The sequence below is a fragment of the Oncorhynchus keta genome, chromosome 19, assembly GCF_023373465.1.
Source record: "Oncorhynchus keta strain PuntledgeMale-10-30-2019 chromosome 19, Oket_V2, whole genome shotgun sequence".
NCBI classification, from domain to species: Eukaryota; Metazoa; Chordata; class Actinopteri; order Salmoniformes; family Salmonidae; genus Oncorhynchus; species Oncorhynchus keta.
In genome coordinates this window covers 53,089,957-53,117,189 of record NC_068439.1, presented here as the reverse complement: position 1 = coordinate 53,117,189, position 27,233 = coordinate 53,089,957, and the positions used below count along the sequence as shown (strand labels likewise).

General features: G+C 44.8%; 1 protein-coding gene and 1 long non-coding RNA gene across 2 annotated transcripts in view; one reads left to right on the top strand and one right to left on the bottom strand.

Annotated features, from left to right (window-relative positions):
• Positions 1–27,233, bottom strand: part of LOC127909420 (uncharacterized) — a 286,097-nt gene that overhangs the window by 199,502 nt on the left and 59,362 nt on the right. The window lies entirely within an intron of this gene.
• Positions 4,169–27,233, top strand: part of LOC118398463 (disks large-associated protein 2) — a 126,011-nt gene continuing 102,946 nt past the window's right edge. Inside the window, exon 1 of the mRNA XM_035793833.2 lies at positions 4,169–4,725. The gene's annotated coding sequence lies outside the window, so the exon portion shown is untranslated. The remainder of the gene's footprint in view (positions 4,726–27,233) is intronic.

Below are 27,233 nucleotides of genomic sequence, written 5' to 3'. Positions count from 1 at the left end.
ACACTAAACAAACAAACAAAATAACAAAAACGAACGTGACCGCTATCGAAACTGAGTGCTAACATGCAACATCACATAGAAGATGGCTGCCTAAATATGGTTCCCAATCAGAGACAACAATAAACAGCTGCCTCTAATTGAGAACCAATCTAGGTAACCGTAGACATACATAACTCCCTAGATGGTAAACAACCCCATAAACCTAAAAAAAAAAACCAGAGACAGTACAAAAACATATACATCACCCATGTCACACCCTGACCTAACCAAAATATATAAAGAAAACAAATAATACTCAGGGCGTGACAGTACCCCCACAAAGGTGCGGACTCCAGCCGCAAAAACCTAATCTAAAGGGGAGGGTCCGGGTAGGCCTCTGTCACGGCGGCGGCTCGGGTGGCGGGATGTGGACCCCACTCTACCTCAGTCTTGGCCCACTTAGGTGGCGCCTCAGGAGCGGGGACCCTTGCAGCGGGTCCCGGACTGAAGTTTATCGTAGAGAGCGCCACTGGACGGAAAGGCGCCTCTTTACTGAGGAGCGACTCTGGCAGCTCCGGACAGGAGGGAGACTCTGGCGGCTCCGGACAGGAGGGCGACTCCGGCATCGCAGCGTGACAGGCGGCTCTGGCAGCTCCTGGCTGGCTGACGGCTCTGGCAGCTCCTGGCTCTCTGACGGCTCTGGCAGGTCCTGGCTGGCTGACGGCTCTGGCAGCTCCTGGCTGACTGACGGCTCTGGCAGGTCTTGGCTGACTGACGGCTCTGGCAGGTCCTGGCTGACTGACGGCTCAGGAGACTCTGGCGGCTCAGGACAGACGGGAGACTCTGGCGGCTCAGGACAGACGGGAGACTCTGGCGGCTCAGGACAGACGGGAGACTCTGGCGGCTCAGGACAGACGGGAGACTCTGGCGGCTCAGGACAGACGGGAGACTCTGGCGGCTCAGGACAGACGGGAGACTCTGGCGGCTCAGGACAGACGGTAGACTCTGGCTGCTCAGGACAGACGGGAGACTGGCGGCTCAGGACAGACGGGAGACTCTGGCAGTGCTGGGCAGGAGGAAGGCTCTGGCAGTGCTGGACAGGCGGGAGCACTAGTAGGGATGAGATGGAGAGACAGCCTGGTGCGGAGGGCTGCCACTGGAGGGCTGGTGCGTGGGGGTGGCACCGGATAGACCGGACCGTGAAGGCGTACTGGAGATCTTGATAGCAGGGCTGGCACCATCCGCCCTAGCTGGATCCTCACCCTAGCCCGGCAGATGCAGGGAGCTGGGATGTAGCGCACCGGGCTAAGCACACGTACTGGGGACACCGTGCGCTCCACCGCATAACACGGTGCCAGACCAGTACAATGCCTGCCACTGTAAGCAAGGCTCGGAGAACTGTAACGCTGAGCTGGCACAAGACGTGAAGGGCTAGGGAGGCACACAGGAGACAACGATAAACAGCTGCTTCTAATTGAGAACCAATCTAGGCAACCATAGACATACATAAACCCCTAGATGGTAAACAACCCCATGAACCTACAAAACCCCTAGACAGTACAAAAACACATACATTACCCATGTCACACCTGACCTAACCAAAATATATAACGAAAACAAAGAATACTCAGGTCAGGGCGTGACACTAACATTCTCACTCAAATTTGTATCATCACGCCCACTCAGTCAGACTTGAGAATTCCAATGAGCTACATTAACCCCAAATTTATATCATCAGAAAACAAGCGGTATTTATTTTTCTCACAAGATTTTCTCCTCAAATATTCCCTCTGTTGAGCTGAGAGAGAGAACATGGCCTGGTTTCCCGATAGCGATTGAATTTAGGCTTACAATTTTGTACAACGGTCGAAGCTGTAACATACAGTATGGTACCCCCAAAAACACGCAGAGAGAGCATTCGCTAAGTTCGTCTTTGAGGCATATGTCGATGCTGATAGGATCCTAAAAAATGCAATGCTGGATTGGATCCTCTTTCTCCATTCAAATCTTACGATAATCAGGGGCGATTTTAGCATGTAAATCTTGGTGGGGCAAAAAATATATATAATTATGCATGCCAGCAAAGCCACGACATGACACAACACAACACTAAACAATACATTAATTGCACTATAACAGTGACAAACGGTGCATACAAACTGTTAAGGCCTACATAAAGCTGAGTCCCAACAGAAGTCACAATACCTTACCACTGCTACGGCTACTAACAGCTTACTACACAACATACACCTAGTAACGTTATTACTTTCTTAGCTACAGTATACATATCTTCCTGGCATATTACATAATTAATGCAGCAGCATACAATACATTTTTGGACTCACGTTGTTGTGCTGTGCTCACTTTCTTCCTAACCACTCATTGTTGAATTTGCAATCAAATCAAATTGTATTTGTCACATGCAACCTTACAGTGAAATGCTTACTTACAAGCCCTTAACCAACAATGCAGTTAAGAAAAAATAATAATAATACAAATTGTAAAAATACTTAAAGAGCAGCAGCAAAATAACAGTAGTGAGGTTATATACAGGGGGTACCAGTACAGAGTCAATGTGCAGGGCACCGGTTAGTCGTGGTAATCGAGGTAACATATACATGTGGGTAGAGTTGTTAAAGTGACTTATGCCAAGATAATAGCAGAACGTAGTAAAAATGATTGTAAAGGATTGAAACAGTTTCCCATGCTTGTTCAATGAGCCATAAACAATTAATGAACATGCACAGTCGTTAAGACACTAACAGCTTACAGACGGTAGGCAATTAAGGTCACAGTTATGAAAACGTAGGACACTAAAAAGGCCTTTCTACGGACTCTGAAAAACACCAAAAGAAAGATGCCCAGGGTCCCTGCTCATCTGCATGAATGCGCCTTAGGCATACTGCAAGGAGGCATGAGGAAAAGTGGAGGGTCCGTCATGGTCAGGGGCAGTGTGTCGCAGCATCATTGGACTGACCTTGTTGTCGTTGCAGGCAATCTCAACACTGTGCGTTACAGGGAAGACATCCCCCTCATGTGGTACCCTTCCTGCAGGCTCAACCTGACATGACCCTCCAGCATGACAATGCCACCAGCCATATTGCTCGAACTGTGCGTGCAAGGCAGGAATGTCAGTGTTCTGCCATGGCCAGCATAGGCCCGGATCTCAATCCCATTAAGCATGTCTGGAACCTGTTGGATTGGAGGGTGAGGGCTAGGGCCATTCCCCCCAGAAATGTCCGGAAACTTTCAGGTACCTTGGTGGAAGAGTGGGGTAACATCTCACAGCAAGAACTGGCAAATCTGGTGCAGTCCATGAGGAGGAGAAGCACTGCAGTACTTAATGCAGCTGGTGGCCACACAAGATACTGACTGTTACTCCTGATTTTGACCCCCCATTTGTTCAGGGACACATTATTCCATTTCTGTTGGTCACATGTCTGTGGAACTTGTTCAGTTTATGTCTCAGTTGTTGAATCTTGGTATGTTCATACAAATATTGACAACATGTTAAGTTTGCTGAAAATAAACACAGTTGACAGTGAGAGGACATTTCTTTTTTTGCTGAGTTTATAACGTGACTTGATGTAATTTTATCTGTGGCCAATGACCTTGATCCTTCTTGGATGGGCACTTCGAGGTCTCCACATACACTTCGTGGTGACGTAGTTTCCCCATGAGTGTCAGAACACTGAGCCAATCACGGCGCAACGCTCTGTGATATAGCCTGGATTCGAACCAATTGGCCCAGAACTTAACCTTACCCTACCACTTACCCTTATCCCAACAACTTGCTAGCAAGCCTAAACCTAACCTTTTGCAATTGCGTGTAAATGTAAGTTGTCTTGGGCGTTAGCGTTTCTCGGGCTATTTGATAAAACATTTTACCACGCGGTGTTGTCTTGTGTAATTACGTTATTACATGATCTGCAACCCCAAACTGGGTAATTGTGTCATGTGATATCACCTAGGATGAGAAATCATCAATGGAACTTCCAACTGAATCCAAGAAATGTGTCTGATGTCAGTGACGTTAATATTCACACGAGACGAGAAAAACACTCCATCTCAGTCAGCTGAAGCAGTGATGTAATCAGAGGAGGAGGAGGAGGTTGGCGCTTTTGGGCTTTACAATTTATTGCCAGGAGTATCAGACACATGACGGACATCTAGTGAGAGGAGAGAGGGACAACGCAAAGGACGGAAAAGGAAAATAAGGATTCAATGAAATAGAGATAAACATAAGACATACTGTGAATCTCTAGAGTCTAGAGATATAGGTAAAAAAAGGGGGTGGGGGGGTATGTGGAGATATAGAACTGCAGAGTCCTGAATCCATTCAACAGGAATTTCGTAGCCGTGTTTTGCTGTGTACCGGTAGAGCCTGTGGAACAGGCAGCGTGCGCCTCTGTCTCTCACACTGCTGCAGTGGAGTACACGCAGAGCCCATCACTGCTCTTGGTGATACACAGCACAGTACACCAGACGGGTCCTCCTGCCTCTTCTCCTCTCCTCTTCACTCTATTCCTCTGAGGGCTTGGATAAAAAAAAGAAACGGAAGGAAGGAAGGAAGAGTGGGATCTTCTTTTTTTTTTTTTTTTTTTTTTACCCACCGGAGCAGACTCTTTTCTCAGATCTGATCAGAAACACCACTGTCTGTGTCTCTGTATGACTCTGCTTTCCTGTTATCGAGTGAAAAAGCGACATATGTGCTCCGATGTCTCCACAATATAGGCTCGCTGCAAGGTAAGAGCATTGGGATGCATGTCATGTTACCCCTAAAAGCTCAGCCACATTTTTCACAAGCAGGAGAAATGTGAGACCTATTGCGGTAATATAAATGTTATTGTCATAGCCTTGCTTCTGTCTCAGAGGCTGATGAAACAGGTTGATTGAAAGTTGACGGACCCTGACCTAGTACCTGGTGTTCATCTTCTTATTGGATTTCGGGACGGGTAGAAAATACCACCAAACCAAGCCTCGGTGGAGGCTGAGAAATTCATAACACCTTGGGCAGAAGTGAAGAGCGAATGCTCTCCCCCTCGATCTTCAGTGATCCGTTCGGCTACTGTATGTATGTGTGCGTTAAGCTTGAAGAGTGGGAGGGCCGACCCACTGCCAATGCTCTTGATGGGCAACGGGGGAATTTTTCTGTGACTAACATCTGTAGATGGAGCTACCTTGATATGTTGAAGCCGTGTATCTTTGGGGCTCAGTTTCTCAAATGAAATGGATGAATGAAATGGGGAAGGAGATGATGTTGCCGAGCAGTAATCTCATAGGGGTTTGGTTGGCCGGAGTGGGGAGATGTGATTTGTGTGTGTGAGAGACAGTGGTTGCATGTACGTTCGTGCGTGCAGGTGTTTGTGTGTGTGTGTTTCTGAAACATAGAGACAGATACTGCGAGACAGGGAGACAAGGGAAGAGAGCAGGGAGGGAGCGAGAGAGAGTCACAGAGTCCTCCGTTTCTCACTCGCCTCTCTCTCTCTCTCTCTCTCTCTCTCTCTCTCTCTCTCTCTCTCTCTCTCTCTCTCTCTCTCTCTCTCTCTCTCTCTCTCTCTCTCTCTCTCTCTCTCTCTCTCTCTCTCTCTCTCTCTCTCTCTCTCTCTCTCTCTCTCTCTCTCTCTCTCTCTCTGCAAACCATGGGGCAGACATGTGGTGGTTTCCCTCGCATTTCTCAATCACATGTGGGACATCTGCCCTAAGTCCTTACCCTAGTCTGACCTAAAAGAGATGTCACTTTCAACCTTCTAGGTCCGTCCACCCCCCACCAACCCTATAAATTAGAGACGGCGCCAAGCTGCTACTGCAGCTCCCTCTAAATCCTCCATGCTGCAGTTGAACAGCTTCACCAGGCTTGTGGGTGCGTGCGTGCGCGTGCGTGTGTGTGTGCGTGTCTGACTGGCCAAGCACTACACTCCAAGCACTACAATGTGATAGACAATTCTTTAACACGGATCCAGAGATCGACGTCCTCACTGTGGATATGGTCCGTTGCATTGATGTGACAAACAGGCATGTTCACACACACACACACACACACACACACACACACACACACACACACACACACACACACACACACACACACACACACACACACACACACACACACACACACACACACACACACACACACACACACACACACACACACACACACACACACACACACACACACCAGTACTTGACGTTAACTTTTAGTAGGACAACTTTAGAGAATGGTATGGAGGGAATAGCAGCCGTGTTACGGGCTCCTGACCAATTGTGTTATTTTGTGGGGTTTTTGCGCTGACTTGAACTTTTTTTGTAAATAATGTTTCCGCCATCGTTTGCTATGACTGACAAGAGCTTCTGGACATCACCAACTTTGATTTGGATGTGGATTTCTACTTCATTGAGTCGGTGGCGAAGGACATAATGCTCATCCCGGACCAGGCCCAAATCCCGACACCCGTAAAAGGAAGAGGCGGCGTTATAGAGGCCAACCTGACGAGACTATGTCGGCAAGTGGATAAACTGCCCCTACCCTCTGTTCTATCAGCGAACCTGCAACACTGGAAAGTAAAACTGGTAGAGCTCCCTTTGAGACTATCCTATCAATGTGATCTGAAGAACTTTAATATCCCATGTTTCTTGTTTCTCGAAGTCGTGGCTGATCGAGGACATGGACAATGTGAATCCTGCTGATTTATCTATACATATATCATTTTTTTATTGTTGGACCATAAAAAACGGTAAAAACACAAGGAAATCAGCGCCAAGTGATTTTAATTTAGGAAATCTGTTCCCAACTATTCCCACGCATAATAGACATGTGTAAGCAAGGTTTGAAATTATTGTGTTTTAGTCAAATATTATATCTGTTTGGGCTTCTTGCGGTCAATTTGTAGTCTACAGATGATTTGGAATTATGTTCTGGCCGCACGACCATCCACTCAAGAAAAAAATCGCCCCGTGGCTGAATCTAGTTGATGATCCCTGCTGTAGACCATACTATTTAACAAGAGAGTTTTCATCTATATTTTTCTTAGCTGGCTGTTTACCAACAAGCTGTACAGGACCATAAGCAAACAAGAAAATTATCACCTAGAGGTGGCGCTCCTAGTGGCCGGTGTTTTACTGCAGGAAAACGGAAATCCGTTGTAACTAATTTCTACCAGCATGTCACCTGTGCAACGAGAAAAAAACTCTAGATCATCTTTACTCCACACACAGAGACGCATACAAAGCTCTCCCTCGCGCTCTATTTGGTAAATCTGACCATAACTCTATCCTCTTTATTCCTGCTTACAAGCAAAAACTCAAACAGGAAGTACTAGTGACGCGCTCAATAAGGAAGTGGTCCGATGAAGTGGATGCTAAGCTACAGGAATGTTTCGCTAGCATAGACTGGAATATGTTCTGCGATTCATCTGATAGCATTGAGGAGTTTACCACGTCAGTCACCCACTTCATTAATACTGTAGGTGCATCAACAAAATCATCCCCAGAGTGACCGTACGTATTTATCCCAACTAGAATACATGGGTTACAGGCAACATCTGAACTGACCTAAAAGCTAGAGCTGCCGCTTTCAAGATATGGGACACTAATCTGGACACTTATAAGAAATCCTGCTACACTCCCGATGAAGCATCCAATAGGCAAAGCTTCAATAACGGACAAAGATCAAATCCAACTACAATGGCTCTGACACTCGTCGGATGTGGCAGGGCTTGCAGACTATCACAGATTACAAAGTGAAACCCAGCTGAGAGCTGCCAAGTGACGCAAGCCTACCAGATGAGCTAAATGCATTCGATGCTTGCTTCAACACTGAACCATGCATGAGTGCACCAGCTGTTCCAGATGACTGTGTGATTACGCTCTCCGTAGCCAATGTGAGTAAGACCTTGAAACAGGTTAACGTTCATAAGGCTTCAGGGCCAGACGGATTTCCAGGACGCATACTCAGGGCTGGCAAGTATCTTCACTGACATTTTCAACCTCTCCCTGACCCAGTCTGGAATACCTACAAACCACCATAGTCCCTGCGCCTAAGAACACCAAGGTAACCCGTCTAAATGACTATCGCCCTGTAGCACTCACATCAGTATATATGAAATGCTTTGAAAGGCTGGTCATGGATCACATCAACACCATCTTCCCAGACACCCTGGACCCACTCCAATTCACATACTGTACCACCCCAACAGATTCACAGATGATGCAATATATATTGTACTCCACACTGCCCTGTCCACCTGGACAAAATTAACACCTGTGTGAGAATGCTGTACATTGACTACAGTTCAATGTTCAACACCATAGTGCCCTCCACGGTCATCACTAAGCTAAGGACCCTGAGACTGAACACCTCCCTCTGCAACTGGATCCTGGACTTCCTGATGGGCAGCCCCCAGGTGGTGAGGTAGGCAACAACACATCCGCCACATTGACCCTCAACATGGGGGCCCCTCAGGGGTGTGTTCTGAGTCCCCTCCTGTACTCCCTGTTCACCCACGACTGCATGGCAGCACATGACTCCAAAACCATCATTAAGTTTGCTGACGACACAAAGGTGGTAGGCATCATCATCGACGATCGCCTATAGGGAGGAAGGCAGAGACCTGGCAGGGTGGTGCTAGGACAACAACCTCTCCCTCAATGTCAGCAAGACAAAGGGGTTGATCGTGGACTACAGGAAATGGAGGGCTAATCATGCCCCCATTTACATTGACGGGGCTGTGATGGAGTGAGTCAAGAGCTGAAAAGGTTTGGCATGGGCCCTCAGATCCTCAAAAGGTTCTGCAGTTACACCATTGAGAGCATCGTATCTGGCTGCCTCACACTTGTTACAGTATGGCAACTGCTTGGAATACCACCATAAGGTGCTTCAGAGTGTATTGCAAACGCCCCAGTACATCACTGGGGTCAAACTCCCTGACATCCAGGACCTCTATAGCAGGCGGAAGGGCCTAAAATTGTCAAAGACTCCAGGCACCCAAGTCATAGACTGTTCTCTTTGCTATTGCACAGTAAGCGGTCTTAAACTAATGATGGACTGTCGTTTCTATTTGCTTATTTGAGCTGTTCTTGCCATAATATGGAATTGGTATTTTACCAAGTAGGGCTGTATACCACCCCTTACTTGTCACAACACAACTAATTGGCTCAAACGCATTAACAAGGAAAGAAATTCCACAAATGTACTTTTAACAAGGCACACCTGTTAATTAAAATGCATTCCAGGTAACTACCTCATGAAGCTGGTTGAGAGAATGCCAAGAGTATGCCAAGCTGTCATCAAGGCAAAGGGTGGCTACTTTGAAGAATCTCAAATCTCAAATATATTTAGATTTGTTCAACATTTTTTTGTTTGCTACATGATTCTATGTGTGTTATTGCATAGTTTTGATGTCTTCACTATTATTCTACAATGTAGAAAATAGTAAACACACAAAAAAAGTAGTAGTAGGAGTCCAAACATTTGACTGGTACTGAAAGTATTCACACCCCTGAGTCAATATGTTGTAGAAGCACGTTTGGCAGTAATTACAGTTTGAAGTATTTTGGGGTAAGTCACTAAGAGCTCTCCACACCTGGATTGTGCAACATTTGCCCATTTATTCTTTTCAAAATTCTTCAAGCTCTGTCAAATTAGTTGTTGATCATTGCAAGACAACCATTTCCAGGTGTTGCCATAGATTTTCAAGTAGATTTAAGGCAAAACTGCAACTCAAACACTTAAGAACAGTCACTATCTATACTGTATATGGTCCCAGAGTTGCATGTCAGAGCAAAACCAAGCCATGAGGTCAAAGGAATTGTTTGTAGAGCTCCAAGACAGGATTGTGTCAAGGCACAGATCTGGGGAAGAGTACCAAAACATTCCTGCAGCATTGAAGGTCCCTAGAACACAGTGGCCTCCATCATTCTTAAATGGAACAAGTTTGGAACCACCAAGACTGTTTCTAGAGCTGGCCGCCCAGCCAAACTGAGCAATCGGGGGAGAAGGGCCTTGGTTAGGGAGGTGAACAAAAACCTGATGGTCACACTGACAGAGCTCCAGAGTTTGTCTGGGGAAATGGGAGAATCTTCCAGAAGGACAATCATTTCTGCAGCACTCCACCAATCAGGCCTTTATGGTAGAGTGGCCAGACGGAAGACACTCCTCAGTGAAAGGCATGAAAACCTGCTCCAGAGCTCTCAGGACCTCAGATTGGGGCAAAGGTTCACCTTCCAACAGGACAACGACCCTAAGCACACAGCCAAGACAACGCAGGAGTGGCTTCGGGACAAGTCTCTGAATGTCCTTGAGTGGCCCAGCCAGAGCCTGGACTTGAACCCCATCGAACATCTCTGGATAGACCTGAAAATAGCTGTGCAGCGATGCTCCACATCCAATCTGACAGAGCTTGAGAGGATCTGTAGAGAAGAATGGGAGAAACTCCCCAAATACAGGCGCACCAAAGCTTGCATCGTTATACCCAAGGAGACTCGAGGCTGTAATCGCTGGCAAAGGCACTTCAATAAAGTACTGAGTAAATGGTCTGAATACTTATGTAACATTGATTTTTACATGCTCTATTCATAATACATTTAAAATATGTCTAAAAAACAGTTTTTGCTTTGTCATTATGGGTGTGTAGATTGATGAGGGACATGTCTCTTTAAAAATCCATTTTAGAGTAAGGCTGTATCAAAATGTGGATGAAGTCAACGGGTCTGAATACTTTCCAAATGCACTGTACGGTACTGGCCCTGATAATATTACAGTAAATGAGGTGTGGGTAAATGAAGGTATAGCATGAAGTTAGCAAGCAAACCTAATGAACTAAACCACTAATCTTTCGGATGATATCAACATATTCCATCACTTTGCTGCAGACAAATTGAATATGTTCTTTTCAGGATAACTTTTCATCAATTAAAACTCAGAGGAATCTAGTGGATGTAATCTGTTCCATTTCATTCCCACCAATTGAGATTCTGGCTCTTTATTTCTTTTTAAAATTCTTACTAATAAATACAATCAAGTTGCATTTTTAAAAAATATTTAATGAAAAAAAAAAATCTGGATTTTTTTTGGGGGGTATGTCTATTTAGGCGCAAATCTACATTTTGCCATTACATCTAAGTTACCAATCACCTCCATTACATAAGATGGATCAAACTGAAGGAGAGAAGGGAAATGTCCCTTCAGGGATTTCCATCAGTATTCTCCATTTCCTTTGACAGAGAGGAATCCACATTCCCCTAATTATTATTATTATTTTTTACATTCACATGAAATAACATCCGGATCACTATAGGTCATCTTTCCATTGAGATGGGATTAGTTTCAGATGCCTTTTTCTTATTCAACAGTTTATTATTGGTTCTTATACCCTTTTTGTAATTGCAGAATTCATGGGAGAGGTGAGAAACTTTTTAGAGACCGGTTGGAAATCTAGGTTTCCAGAACCCTTCTGCTCTCTTACGCAGTCTAACTAAGGGAAAGCAGTGGTGAAATGCATAATGATGTGTGAAAAGTCTGTTAAGCCGACTCCACATCGGCATGATAATAAAAATGTTCCATTGAATTATCGTCAATCAACATCTAAACGGATAAGCTCACAATGACTTTTGTAAAATATACTACATTTAATGCTACTAATAATTCCCATCTGTTCATTTCCAGCTGCCAAAGAGAAGTGGAGAATTGGAAAGTGTTCAGAAATGTCAGTATGAAGTATACCTGTATTAGCCACATTATTCAAATCATTTGTAAAAAAAATATGATCATTAAATGTGCAGACGCGGCTACACAGATCTGCTCTTTGATCTCAATAGCACATCTCGCAACCCGGGGATGATTGAAAGTCCGCTCTGCCTGTCATGCAATACAATCCTATCGGAATGAGCTCTGCAGAAATTGGGATAAGAGCATAGCATCCAGAGGACACAGATCTAATTCAATTTTTTTTTTATTCTCCCGGACAAGCGTTGATGTCGAGCTCTGCGCATGCACGGACACACACGTACACACACACACACAATGGTTGGACAGTTGTGTCTAACCGAGGCAGCGATTTGTCATCCCCTGTAAATATAGAGGAGATTATCGGAGGGATAGGACAGCAGAAGCTCCTCACAGCGACCTGCGCTGTCTCGGGCATCTGTGCTGCTCCATTCCCCCCCAGATAGCAACCTTAAAACGGTTTCCCCAGCAGTTATCCTAGCATCCCTAAAGCCCCACTCTTCAGCTTCTCCCTCACTATTGCACGTTTACCTGTCTGTCGCAAATCATTCTCATAGCTCGATTTACGAGACGGGTGACACCGTTATCTGGCCCTTAGTTTCAGTCACGGGAGGCCTACCACCACGTATGTTTTATGGGCAATAAAAGCAGCGTGTAGCCCTCTCTCTCCATATCTAATCCTACAGTGTTATGACCTCGTCTATGGTGTTTAACAAGCTGTAGTATTTATGTCTGACATTGGTTGATGTGATCCTCAGTGTGTGTTCTTCTGTTGGGGTCCATGGTGTGTACTACTGTATACAGGATAATGATATTACATAGCCTACTGCTTAAAAGACTTGGATCCCTTGTTTGGGGGATAGTGGTGCTTAGCATCATGCACTGGTTGTGTGAGTGAATACGAGTTGGACTAGAGTGCATTCAGAGCCTCCTCTTTGATTGTGTGACATTCCTACTCATTCCTACGCACGCACGCACGCACACACACACACACACACACACACAGAGAGAGAGAGAGAGAGAGAGAGAGAGAGAGTACCTCAATTTTGGCAATGCGGGTTTGGTGTGATGCTGGAGTAGCAGCCAGGTCTGCTCGTAAAATGTCTCAAAATAACTTAACCAAAATAAACACCGAAAATGTTGTGCCACATCAAAAACAACTATTATTCCTCATGACTTGGCGACTAACAAGTGCGCGCATGTGCGTTAGGGTGCTTTTGGGCATGTGTGCGTAGTGTAGGTATTCCTGTGGGAGCTGGGAAAGGGATATTCCGCTTGATGTAGGCACCCATTATCTACAGTAGGCACCCATTAACTACAGTAGGCACCCATTATCTACAGTAGGCACCCATTCTGAACCGTGAATCCAACGTTGAATCTCTTTACCACCCTATTCATGACTACTCATTCGTTTATGGTCAATGGGTCCATTTGGCACACACACTCCCCTTTCCACATCATGCAAGCATGGCTAATACACTGCATGTGTTCCAGGGCCTCAAGGCTCTCCTTTTGCAGACGTTTAGTGGGTTAAAAATGGAGCTAAACACCATGACTGCACATCCTGAGTATATCATATCCCCACCACAGATCCGCATTGAGACCTTCTCTCTGTGTCGAAGTTAGAGTGCATGCGGAACCATGCGGAACCATGCGGAACCAGAGCTCAGGTGTTTGTAGAGAGGAAACCTTTCATGGTGGATATTAAAGCATGTGTTCTGTTCTCCGGTAGAGAGATGTTGCAGTAAATAATAGGTTTCCGTGGCTTCCCTAATGAGGGCTGGATTCATCCTTTCTCTGACAGTAACGCAGATCGCAATGCGCTGCTCTCCTCTCCAGCCTGTTTCCATGGAGATGCTCAGCAGCTGTAGTGTTTTTTTCCCATCCCCTTTTTGTTCCTCTCTCTCTCTCGCTTTGTACATTCCTCCAAACGATGATGGTGGTGCTTCATAGGATCTGGGCCAGAGAGTACATGTTCTATATATGTGTGTGTGTGTGTGTGTGTGTGTGTGTGTGTGTGTGTGTGTGTGTGTGTGTGTGTGTGTGTGTGTGTGTGTGTGTGTGTGTGTGTTTGTGTGTGTGTGTGTGTGTGTGTGTGTGTGTGTGTGTGTGTGTGTGTGTGTGTGTGTGTGTGTGTGTGTGTGTGTGTGTGTGTGTGTGGAGGTTGGCTTGTTTAGAGGTTTAACTGTGTGTGTGTGTGTGTGTGTGTGTGTGTGTGTGTGTGTGTGTGTGTGTGTGTGTGTGTGTGTGTGTGTGTGTGTACTGCGGGGGTGGTTTTAATGTGTATTGTGTGTTACTGAGTAACCGGCAGTGTGTGTGTGTGTGTGTGTGTGCAGGGGTACGTTCATGGACGGGGGTGCAACTGACTGTGTGTGCGTATGTTCAAGAGTGGGTGGGATTATGCTCTTCTCTCGTTGGGTTATTCAGCCTCTGATGTGTTGTGATTCACCAATACAAGATCTTCTCTGTTTCACCGCTGATAGCAGGAGCGCCCCATGGATCTATATTTAGGCCTGCAAATGACAGATGACACACAGATTCCTCAGACAAAATCAGCCAAAGTCAAGTCGTTTTTATGGGGGAGTCCAAGATATCGTTTGATGAATCATAGCACAATTATAGATGCAAGTCAATGGCCTTGGTCATCAGTATATATTTTACAGAACATTCAATCCTGACACATCAGAACGGACCTATTTTACTATACTCAACAAAAATATAAAACGCAACATTGTGCTATGTTGGTCCCATGTTTCATGAGCTGAAATAAAATATCCCAGAAATGTTCCATACTCACAAAAAGCTTATTTCTCTAAAATGTTGTGCACAAATTGGACAATGACCCCAAGCATACTTCCAAAGTTCTGGCAAAATGTCTTAAGGACAACAAAGTCAAGGTATTGGAGTTGCCATCACAAAGCCCTGACCTGAATCCTATAGAACATTTGTGGGCAGAACTGAAAAGGCGTGTGCGAGCAAGGAGTCTGACAAACCTGACTCAGTTACACCAGCTCTGTCAGGAGGAATGGGCCAAAATTCACCCAACTTACTGTGGGTTACTGTGGGTTGTGGAAGGCTCCCCGAAACATTTGACCCAAGTTTAACAATTTAAAGGCAATGCTACCAAATACTAATTGAGAGTATGTAAACTTCTGGCTCACTGGGAATGTGATGAAAGAAATAAAAGCTGAATAAAAGCTGAAGTAAATAATTTTCTCTACTATTATTCTGATATGTAACATTCTTAAAATAAAGTGGTGACCCTAACTGACCTAAAACAGGGAATTTGTACTAGGATTAAATGTAAAAAATTGTGAAAAACTGAGTTTAAATGTATTTGGCTTAGGTGTATGTAAACATCCAACTTCAACTGTATCATGTGGCTGTCCATGGTACTGATTTCTATGTGTGTGTGTGTGTGTGTGTGTGTGTGTGTGTGTGTGTGTGTGTGTGTGTGTGTGTGTGTGTGTGTGTGTGCGTGCATGCGCTCAAGTAAAACTCAGATACATGGGCTACACATACTGAGGTGAGAGGGGTGCTGTTTCCCTCACTCTGATGATTTCTCCGGTGAGATTCAGCCACTTGCGAATTTATAGAAAATTATGAAAACACACTGTGTTACAGAAAGAGTCGTAAGACAAATGATTTTATAATGTAAAAAAATGTATTGGTCAAATATTTGGGGAAGCCTTCTCTCCTGGCATCCTTGAATACATGCCAGACAGCAGGTATGGTATCATGAGGGCAAGCGGTTTGCTGATGTCAACGTTGTGAACAGAGTGCCCCATGGTGGTGGTGGGGTTATGGTATAGGCAGGCAGAATCTCCGGACAACGAACACAGTTGCATTTTAGTGATGGCAATTTGAATGCACAAAGATACCGTGACGAGATCCTGAGGCCCATTGCCGTGCCATTTATCCGTGCCATCACCCCATGTTTCAGCATGATAATGGACTCCCCCATATCGCAATCTGTACACAATTCCTAAAAGCTGAAAATGTCCCAGTTCTTCCATGGTCTGCATACTCACCAGACATGTCACCCATTGACCACGTTTGGGATGCTCTGGATTGACGTTTATGACAGTGTGCTCCAGTTCCTGCCAACATCCAGCAACTTCGCATAGTCATTGAAGAGGAGGTTGACAACATTCCACAGGCTAAAATCAACAGCCTGATCAACTCTATGTGAAGGAGATTTGTTCACGCTGCATGAGGCAAATGGTGGTCACACCAGATACTGACTGGTTTTCCGGTCTGCGCCACTTCTTTTTTTTTAAGGTACTGTTTCTGTGACCAACATATGCATATTTGTATTCCCAGTCAGGTGAAATCCATAGATTAGGGCCGAATGAATTCATTTCAATTGACTGATTTCCTTATATGAGCTGTGACTCAGTAAACTCTTTGAAATGATGCATGTTGCGTTTATATATTTTTTCCAATGTATATTTCACCCCTGTTCATGTCCTCAAAATGTAAACGCCGCCCTTTCAAGCTTAGTGTGAGTGATAGCCATAACGCGACTAGAAGAAAAAAAAGATTGTGTCTGACCTCACATTTGCTCCGATCTCCCCAGAGGCTGAAGACTGAGAGCAGTGGTTAAGACAGACTACTGGGGGTTTGTGGTGACAAGGATGATAGACAAGTGTGACCTTTGGCCAGACAAAATGGCCACCATGGGACTGGAGGAAAGAGGGGATGTAAAAAAGCTGTGAAAGGGTCTTTCTCGGTTTCAGCCTGAGTTGATGCAATGCAGAGGCCTTAACAGAGAGAGCCAGAGAATCCTGACAATTATCTGTGGAATAGATGGGTAAAGCCTCTCTCTGTTATGTTCAACTATCCTCCAGTCCTCCTGTCCTCCTGTCCTCCTGGCTAGTGTTAATACTTGAATAATGGTTTTGTTGTGAGTTTTACACAGGAGTATCTGTCTATCTAAGTGCTAGGGTCAAGGGAGTGCCCAGAAATGATTGACTGTGCATGTGTGTGCGTGTGTGTTGAGTGGTCAGGTGTATGCTCACCTTACCTTGTGGAAACCCACAGAACTATGAGCCGACAACTACATCAACCTGTGTTTCCTGATTAGTGTTCTTACCAAGCATGAAGTCAACATTTTTTTTTTTTTTTTTGGGCAGCATGCAAAGTGAACATCTCCACAACAGATAATAGGATTGTCTCTGTGCTGGGCTACCCTGTGGAAAAAACAGTGGGGTTACAGTAACCTCTGTGGGGGGGAGAATGCTTATAGGATTAGGGAGGGGGAGAGAGGGAGCTCAGAGTATCATCTCCACCTGGGCTTGGTTGATCTCTTGGCAATGCCTTGGCTCTGCCAAGGGGACTGCAGGGCGCTAATAAGGAGAGTGTTAGAGTGTGAGTGGGATAGCAGAGCCGTGCCAGGCTGCACATGTCCACACTGGTAATGCCGAGCGGCTAATGCTACTGCTCTAACGACTGTAACCACATCGGCAGGCAGGCATTGGGGTGAGGCTGCTGTGACCAGGGCCAGGCTAATGCCGTTAGGGCATGGTAGAAGAACGCAAATCAGCTGGTTAACTTGGCTGGACAGACAGACAGACAGCACAGACACACACACACACACACACACACACACACACACACACACACACACACACACACACACACACACACACACACACACACACACACACACACACACACACACACACACACACACACACACACACACACACACACACACACACACACACACACACACACACACACACACACACACACACACACACACACACACACACACACACACACACACACACACACACACACACACACACACACACACACACACACACACACACACACACACACACACACACACACACACACACACACACACACACACACACACACACACACACACACACACACACACACACACACACACACACACACACACACACACACACACACACACACACACACACACACACACACACACACACACACACACACACACACACACACACACACACACACACACACACACACACACACACACACACACACACACACACACACACACACACACACACACACACACACACACACACACACACACACACACACACACACACACACACACACACACACACACACACACACACACACACACACACACACACACACACACACACACACACACACACACACACACACACACACCACACACACACACACACACACACACACACACACACACACACACACACACACACACACACACACACACACACACACACACACACACACACACACACACACACACACACACACACACACACACACACACACACACACACACACACACACACACACACACACACACACACACCAGCCATCCAAGCCAGACTGTCCACTCTGCACTGTCCGGCAATCGATACCGGAGCATCGGCTCTCGGACCAGCTCGCTCCAAGACAGCTTCTACCCCCATGCCATAAGGCAGCTAAATAGCCATAAGACTGCTAAATATTTCAATTAAATGGTTAGTGGACTATCTGCACTGACCCTATCTTGCACTGACACTGTGCACACACAAGATAATATATACAAACCATAGACACACACTCACTCACACACACTACATCAGTGGTTCCAACCTTTTTTCGGTTACTGTAATACCAACTGAGTACCCCTGAATTATCCCCCCCACGTGTATTTTACCAGTAGGCCTATGGTCACATGAGTCTTCTCGAGTACCCCCTGTGGATAGGAAAAGTACCCCTAGGGGTCATATAGTACCCCTCGTTGGGAACCACTGCACTACACTGACACTCTCACACAAAACCCACACACATTCACACGCACATAACACACTCCCGTATACCGACGCACACACACGGTAATCAACCCCCAAATTACCTACACAGGTGTTTGCATGTGTTTGCGTAAGACTGCATGAATAGTCTGCTTTGAAAAGCCAGCCTGGTATCATTCAAGCCACACCTGACTTCAAGGTAAGCCCTGTCAGGTACCATACTTACCTAAAAATAAAATGAGCATGTTTTATAGCAAAACTACTACATTTTACAGGCACAATCAGTGGGCTAAATTAACCCAGAAATACAGCCTTGGGTCATTGTAATTGATCCGGGGAAGACTCATCTGGATTTGTGCCAAGCTTAACTCGTTCAGCCTCACCAGGGAATGAGAACGCCAATGTAAATCATTGTTAGAAGGAAACACAGATATGTCCAGTTCACACTGTCATTCGTCTCAGTGTCCCAATAGGGTGTTACACTTCATTATCGACAGTTGTTTCGTCAGATGAATTAGTCACCGTGTATAGAGGTAGACATTATTGGTGGTATAAAGTTTATGCTGGACCTCAGGTGACTGCCAGGTGGTTCATGTTTCTGTAAAAAGCATTTTGTGACCCACTGCTGGTGTAAATACTTTGGATTGATGGATTGTTAGCGTAATGAATCCATTTGGATTGATGGATTGTTAGCGTAATGAATCCATTTGGATTGATGGATTGTTAGCGTAATGAATCCATTTGGATTGATGGATTGTTAGCGTAATGAATCCATTTGGATTGATGGATTGTTAGCGTAATGAATCCATTTGGATTGATGGATTGTTAGCGTAATGAATCCATTTGGATTGATGGATTGTTAGCGTAATGAATCCATTTGGATTGATGGATTGTTAGCGTAATGAATCCATTTGGATTGATGGATTGTTAGCGTAATGAATCCATTTGGATTGATGGATTGTTAGCGTAATGAATCCATTTGGATGATTGATTGATGTTCTCTCTGAAGAGGTTGATGATGTCCTACGGGGGATTGTAGTGACTGATTTAGAGGTTTTCCTTTGAAAGGGAACGATGGGGAATTGACCTTGTGTAACCTTGAGTATTAGATTAGGTGGTTATGAGAGGGAGCACGTGTGTGCAATGTGTCATGCTGTGCTCTGAGAGGAGAGAGACGGGGAACCACACACCTCCTATCCAACTAGTTCTGCACAGCCTGTACTATCTTAATCACACACGGGCACTGCCGACACTGGGAGAAAACAGACACTTTTGGGAGGTCAATAAACTGCAGAAACATCCCAGTAACGTTTTTGAAACGTTCTAGAAAAACTAGCTGGATGTGAATGGGCAAACACTGACTAGTGTTCGACTGTCAAATACCTGGGTTCACACCAGGTAATTATCAGAGTAGTTCTCTGTGTTAATGTATCTGGTAGGGGTTTGACCTCAATGGCATTTATAGTTTAGGGCAGTGGACTCAATGACCTTACTTTGGTGGTTCCCAGTCGTGATGTCACCCACCCACTGTATCATGGTAGTCTGGAGACACAGACACATGGTAAGCACCATCTGGTCTGGGTGTGTGCAACATTCATTACACACACAAGATTACACTTGCACGCACGCACGCATGTACGTACGCACACACCGTACACAGGTTCACAGCCCCAGACGTCAATACTAATTATCTGCGTAGCATCTGTCAAGAGGGCTAGGGCTCACTAAAGAAGAATTTTACGCATAAAACAACACTCATTTCAGGCACTCATTAACACAGAACAAGACCTAAATTCACCCAGCAATGTTAGGTTCCATTTTCCTACCAGTAGCTTCTGTACACACAATAGATCATTCATTACACGTTATTTGTTCCAATTTGCAAAGTCATGTGATTGAGGTGATCACCAGTTACAGAGTCACAGAAGGTATGTGTATCACAGGAAAGTGTGATAGTTAGATGGAATGGATTTATTGCTAGGTCTGTGTGAAGAGTGGCCATGGCTGTATCCCAGATGGCTCCCTTTTCCCTATATAGGGCACTACTTTTGACAAGGGACCCTCGGGCTCTGGTCAAAAGTAGTGCACTATGTAGTGAATAGAGTGCCATTTGGGACGCCGCCAAGTCTTGTCCTGTTGGGGCTGTCCTACAGGGACTCACAACATTGTACCCATCTCTCTCTGCAAACATCTACTGTACAGTACTATGTGTTCTGTGAGCTGTGAGTCGCATCAGTTGAGGGCAAATAAACGTGTTGATGCGGCAGTCCCCCCCTTCCTTTGCCTATTTCCTCCCTCCTCCCTCTATTTGTGGAGCCTCTCCTCTTCTCTCTCCTCAAGCTTTACTGAAGTGATGCCTAAGATTGGTACACAAGCCTACTCTGCAAGATGAAATGAGAGTTGTCGCAGGCCGTTGCCTAGTTACAGGGGACAGGGGCCATCTCCATAGTGAAAACACTCAGCCGGGCTAACCGTCTCTGTCGCCGAGATCCTTCACAACTGTTTGCCTCAGTAGGTGACTTTGGAGAAAGCAAACAGCATTTAGACAGGAAATGATCTGCATTAGCTGTTTGATGGTGCGGTAGATTTTTGCCCGGACTGTAGTGGTCATATTCGCTGCATGGGGAAAATACCTGTGGAATAGCAAGAGAGAAGGTAACTGTTTCCACATTTTTGTATCAGACACTGTTACAGTAGACGGCCTTTTCGGAACTACTCCCCAATGTAATATACCTAAACTTAAAGCATCATTTGGATGATGTGATGGTTTGCTCAGTATGTGTTTGTGCGTATGTGTCCGTGTGTGCGCGCACGCACCGGGGGCAGCTGATGTGGCGGGACACAAACCCCCTGCCCTCCTGCATCTTTGGATTGCTTTTCTGGGGCATTAAACCCAACCTGGAATGAACCCCCTCACCTCTCTCTATCTTCTTCCCCTCTCTTCTCTCCTTTCTCATGACACGCACGTGCACACACACACACACACACACACACACACACACACACACACACACACACACACACACACACACACACACACACACACACACACACACACACACACACACACACACACACACACACACACACACACACACACACACACACACACACACACGCGCACACACACACACACAGACACACACTTCAGTACTAATTGCCTGCATAGACATCTGGTTATGAGAGCAAAGGCTCACTAAAGAAGATGTCAATCTGGGATGAACCCCCTCACCTCTCTCTGTCTCTTCCTTTTTTCTCTTTCCTTTCTCATGGCACACACACACACACACAGTCCCAGGACCTGGACTGGACCCTGTAACTAGTAGCATAGCAGCTGCCTCAGAGATAATTGGACTTGATTACATCTGTGGAACAACGGGTGTCCTGTTGAACAAGGAAATACTTCATATAGGGCATCAAATTCCTCGACACACACATGTACAACAGGCTTTTAAAGGTGAATGAGGATTCCTCGACACACACATGTACAACTGGCTTTTAAAGGTGAATGAGGATTCCTCGACACACACATGTACAACTGGCTTTTAAAGGTGAATGAGGATTCCTCGACACACACATGTACAACAGGCTTTTAAAGGTGAATGAGGATTCCTCGACACACACATGTACAACAGGCTTTTAAAGGTGAATGAGGATTCCTCGACACACACATGTACAACAGGCTTTTAAAGGTGAATGAGGATTCCTCGACACACACATGTACAACAGGCTTTTAAAGGTGAATGAGGATTCCTCGACACACACATGTACAACAGGCTTTTAAAGGTGAATGAGGATTCCTCGACACACACATGTACAACTGGCTTTTAAAGGTGAATGAGGATTCCTCGACACACACATGTACAACAGGCTTTTAAAGGTGAATGAGGATTCCTCGACACACACATGTACAACAGGCTTTTAAAGGTGAATGAGGATTCCTCGACACACACATGTACAACAGGCTTTTAAAGGTGAATGAGGATTCCTCGACACACACATGTACAACAGGCTTTTAAAGGTGAATGAGGATTCCTCGACACACACATGTACAACTGGCTTTTAAAGGTGAATGAGGATTCCTCGACACACCACATCATCGGAAAGTATAGTTGCTACTTACAACTGTAATACCCTTGTTAAAACCAAGTATAGAGTCTATTTGTTATATTTAATTGGTATTCGATTTAAAAGGTGATCGAATTGCTCCTGAATTGTAATGTTGTTCATGGATTTATTTTGAAGGAATATTTATTTTAACGAACAAGTTGGTTTACTTTTAAGTTTAAGTTTTGACCAATAAGGTAGCTTGTTAAGCTGTGGCCAAGCTGTGCCAGACCTGGAGAGAATTGCTTGTGGCAGACGAGTTCATGTTTCCATGGGATATCTGTTGCTGCTAAGGAGTACTGTCTGCATTGATAGCTGTGGTTGCTGTGGATCTTGTGGGGACACCTGCACAGAACTGCGATACTTTGCTGAGGAAATATCTACGAGTAGTGAGTAATCCACAACTGTGGGTTGCTTCGGGACTCTATGCGTATCGTCATTTTTGAGCTCCAACTCGCGCCAATGGGTTCAAGCATGCTTGCCAGTAATTTGGACATGGGTTGTGAGAAATCATTGGGGTTTATTATTTGTATTTATTTTGATGTGGTACATTGCAAATGTGGTAATGTACATCTTGAACCTTATGTCTGTTGCATTGGTGGAGTAATTTACAGTTTCAGTTTCATTCAATGCATGGGAAAGCATATCTTTATGGAATAACACAAATCTATAATCATTCTATCTGAAGGTAATCCCCTACTTGTCATCACACTAGCGAGTTTACAATAGGGATTCTTATTGGAGATGTCCTTCTCACCTAATATCCCATGCTGTTCAGATATTCTAAGTAAGGTAATATCATGAGAGGCAAATTCGAGCCAAGTGAGAGGGTTACACAACAGTACATAAAACCAAACTTAGTACCCCTCAGTACATTGTGACTATATCAGTACCACACCCCTCCTTCCACTCCCCCATCCCCTTTAAACACCCCACTGACACATATGGACAACAGTAGAGGGGAGCTGTCTCTTACTGTAGCCCCCCAGGCGGTGGACTGCTGACGAGACAGATCTTGGAGATAAGTGATGATTGACCATCATGTACTCACCATCTGCTGCTGTGGAACCACTGCACAGAGAGAGAGAGAGAGAGAGAGAGAGACACTGAAAAAGAAACCGGAGGCCCAGGGGGCCAGGGCCTGATACTGGGCAGCCTGAAAGGGGCCTGCTGGCTATACCATATCAGCATGTCTGACTGTCCATAATAAACCAAGCCTGTCTGGATGAATCTGACTCCTGTACGACGGGTAGACAATCTTATGCCACCAATTCAATCAATTGCAGTCAGATAAAGGACAATCACAGTGTCTGTATTTTAAGGACAGGTGTGGTTTTGCATATAATTACATATAGAAATTATTTATAGGGCCTTTGTGTGGTTTTGCCCTAATATCCAACAGTGATTTATGTGTGAGGAACAGCTTGTGGGGTGTATTGGCTTTAACTTAACACTTTGTCAACTGATTGAATGTTACGGGCTTCTTCCTGGGAAGGTGAGGCAGACCAAAACGCAGCGTGGTTATTTATAAACAGCTTTAATAAAGATGATAACTTGAACAATGTATAATACAAAATAAGACAACCGAAACAGCCCTATCTGGTGCAACAAACCCAAAGACAGGAACAATCACCCACAAAACCCAACACCAAACAGGCTACCTAAATATGGTTCCCAATCAGAGACAATGACCAACACCTGCCTCTGATTGAGAACCATATCAGGCCAAACACAGAAACAGACAAACTAGACACACAACATAGAATGTCCACTCAGATCACACCCTGACCAACCAAAACATAGAAACATACAAAGCAAACTATGGTCAGGGTGTGACTTTGAACCTGTAGTGCCGTGTTCCTTTATTTGCAATGACTTGAATTGGGGCCTCGGGCTCCTCTCATAGTAGGTTTTGTAAATGTTCTGAACTTCTGATCCTAGCTGGAGGGATACTGCTGGTCAGCGCATTGGTTAGTTATTTGAGACTTATTGACTCAGTTTTGAAGCTACAGGAGGAGCTCATAGAACAGAACAGGTCCCTAGCACCATTTTAAATGTATTTATTTTGCTTTGCCCCGTTGGCCCTAAGAGCTGACTGTATTTCAAACAGGACATTATCATTGTGTCTGGAATTGCACAAAGTTAATGCACACTGACATTTCAGTCTGAAAAACAGCTTCTATCTCAAGGCCTTCAGACTGTTAACTAGCACATTAGAGGCTGCTGCCCTGTAGACTTGAAATCACTTAGTATGTTTAAATATTTTGCTTTACTCTTCTCATGTGTATGTACTGTATTCTATCCTATTATACTGCATCTTAGTCTATGCCACGCTGACATTGTTCATCCAAATATTTATATACTCTTAATTCCATTCCTTTACCTAGATTTGTGTGTATTGTTGTGAAATTGTTAGGTATTACTCGTTAGATAATACTACAATTTGATTTGATTACATTTTTTTTTATTTTCGGTTTTAGCAAGCCTGAAAGATGGAATCTTTGTCTGATCTCTCTCCCAGATTTGGGTCACAAGTGTTGTGTGTGTTTGAGTTGTTCAATGCCTGAGGTGAAAGACACTTCACACAGTGTGATGTACCCCTAAGCGCTAGCATTGACACTACTATCTTTCACCTAGCTGCAGTAACCTGAGGCCACACACACACACACACACACACACACACACACACACACACACACACACACACACACACACACACACACACACACACACACACACACACACACACACACACAAAATAAGGGCCTTCCAGGACACCCGACATAAAGTAAGCGGCACTTTTGACCTATTCAGACCTTTTCTCAATCTCCAAACATTAAAATGTGTCAACATCCCCAACACTTTCCCCTATCCTCTCCACACCAGCAGAACTGGGAGTGCTTCATCTCTTCATTTTCCCTTCATCTTGAAGAACAGAGCTGTGTTCGAATACCCATACTAACATACTACCACCTTTTGCTGCGATTACAGCTGTAAGTCGCTTGGGGTATGTCTCTATCAGTTTTGCACATCGAGAGACTGACATTTTTTCCCATTCCTCCTTGCAAAACATCAGCTCAGTGAGGTTGGATGGAGAGCATTTGTGAACAGCAGTTTTCAGTTCTTTCCACAGATGCTCGATTGGATTCAGGTCTGGACTTTGACTTGGCCATTCTAACACCTGGATATGTTTATTTTTGAACCATTCCATTGTAGATTTTGCTTTATGCTTTGGATCATTGTCTTGTTGGAAGACAAATCTCCATCCCAGTCTCAGGTCTTTTGCAGACTGCATCAGGTTTTCTTCCAGAATGGTCCTGTATTTGGCTCCATCCATCTTCCCATCAATTTTAACCATCTTCCCTGTCCCTGCTGAAGAAAAGCAGGCCCAAACCATGATGCTGCCACCACCATGTTTGACAGTGGGGATGATGTGTTCAGGGTGATGCATTGCATTGTTGCCAAAAAGTTCAATTTTGGTTTCATCTGACCAGAGCACCTTCTTCCACATGTTTGGTGTGTCTCCCAGGTGGCTTGTGGCAAACTTTAAACGACACTTTTTATGGATATCTTTAAGAAATGGCTTTCTTCTTGCCACTCTTCCATAAAGGCTAGATGTGTGCAATATACGACTGATTGTTGTCCTATGGACAGAGCTGTAGATCTCTGCAGTTCATCCAGAGTGATCATGGGCCTCTTGGCTGCATCTCTGATCAGTCTTCTCCTTGTATGAGCTGAAAGATTAGAGGGACGGCCAGGTCCTGTTAGATTTGCAGTGGTCTGATACTCCTTCCATTTCAATATTATCACTTGCACAGTGCTCCTTGGGATGTTTAAAGCTTGGGAAATCTTTTTGTATCCAAATCCGGCTTTAAACTTCTTCACAACAGTATCTCGGACCTGCCTGGTGTGTTCCTTGTTCTTCATGGTGCTCTCTGCGCTTTTAATGGACCTCTGAGATTATCACAGTGCAGGTGCATTTATACGGAGACTTGATTACACACAGGTGGATTATATTTATCATCATTAGTCATTTAGGTCAACATTGGATCATTCAGAGATTCTCATTGAACTTCTGGAGAGAGTTTGCTGCACTGAAAGTAAAGGGGCTGAATAATTTTGCACACCCGATTTCAGTTTTTGATTTGTTAAAAAAGTTTGAAATATCCAATAAATGTCGTTCCACTTCATGATTGTGTCCCACTTGTTGTTGATTCTTCACAAAAAAATACAGTTTTATATCTTTATGTTTGAAGCCTGAAATGTGGCAAAAGGTCGCAAAGTTCAAGGGGGCCGAATACTTTCGCAAGGCACTGTATATACTACATGCTATTAGTTCATTTTAGTATACTGTAAACAAACGTTATCCTTTCAGTTGAGCGTACTAGTGCTTCTCCTGTCTAACGGAAGTTGATGCTGTTGCTATGCAACCTCTTGCTCGATTGCTAGCATAACAAATGACTAGCTGGACATTTTACGACTTTGGGTGTGTTCTTAAATTCAATCTGGAGTGCCAGAGTACACTCTGGGGCGTTCGTAAATTCAGAGCTTTGTCAGACTGTCCGCTTGTAAATTCAGAGCACACACTGGATGCTCTGGCTGAGGAGTAGGGTTGATTCGAGCGTTCT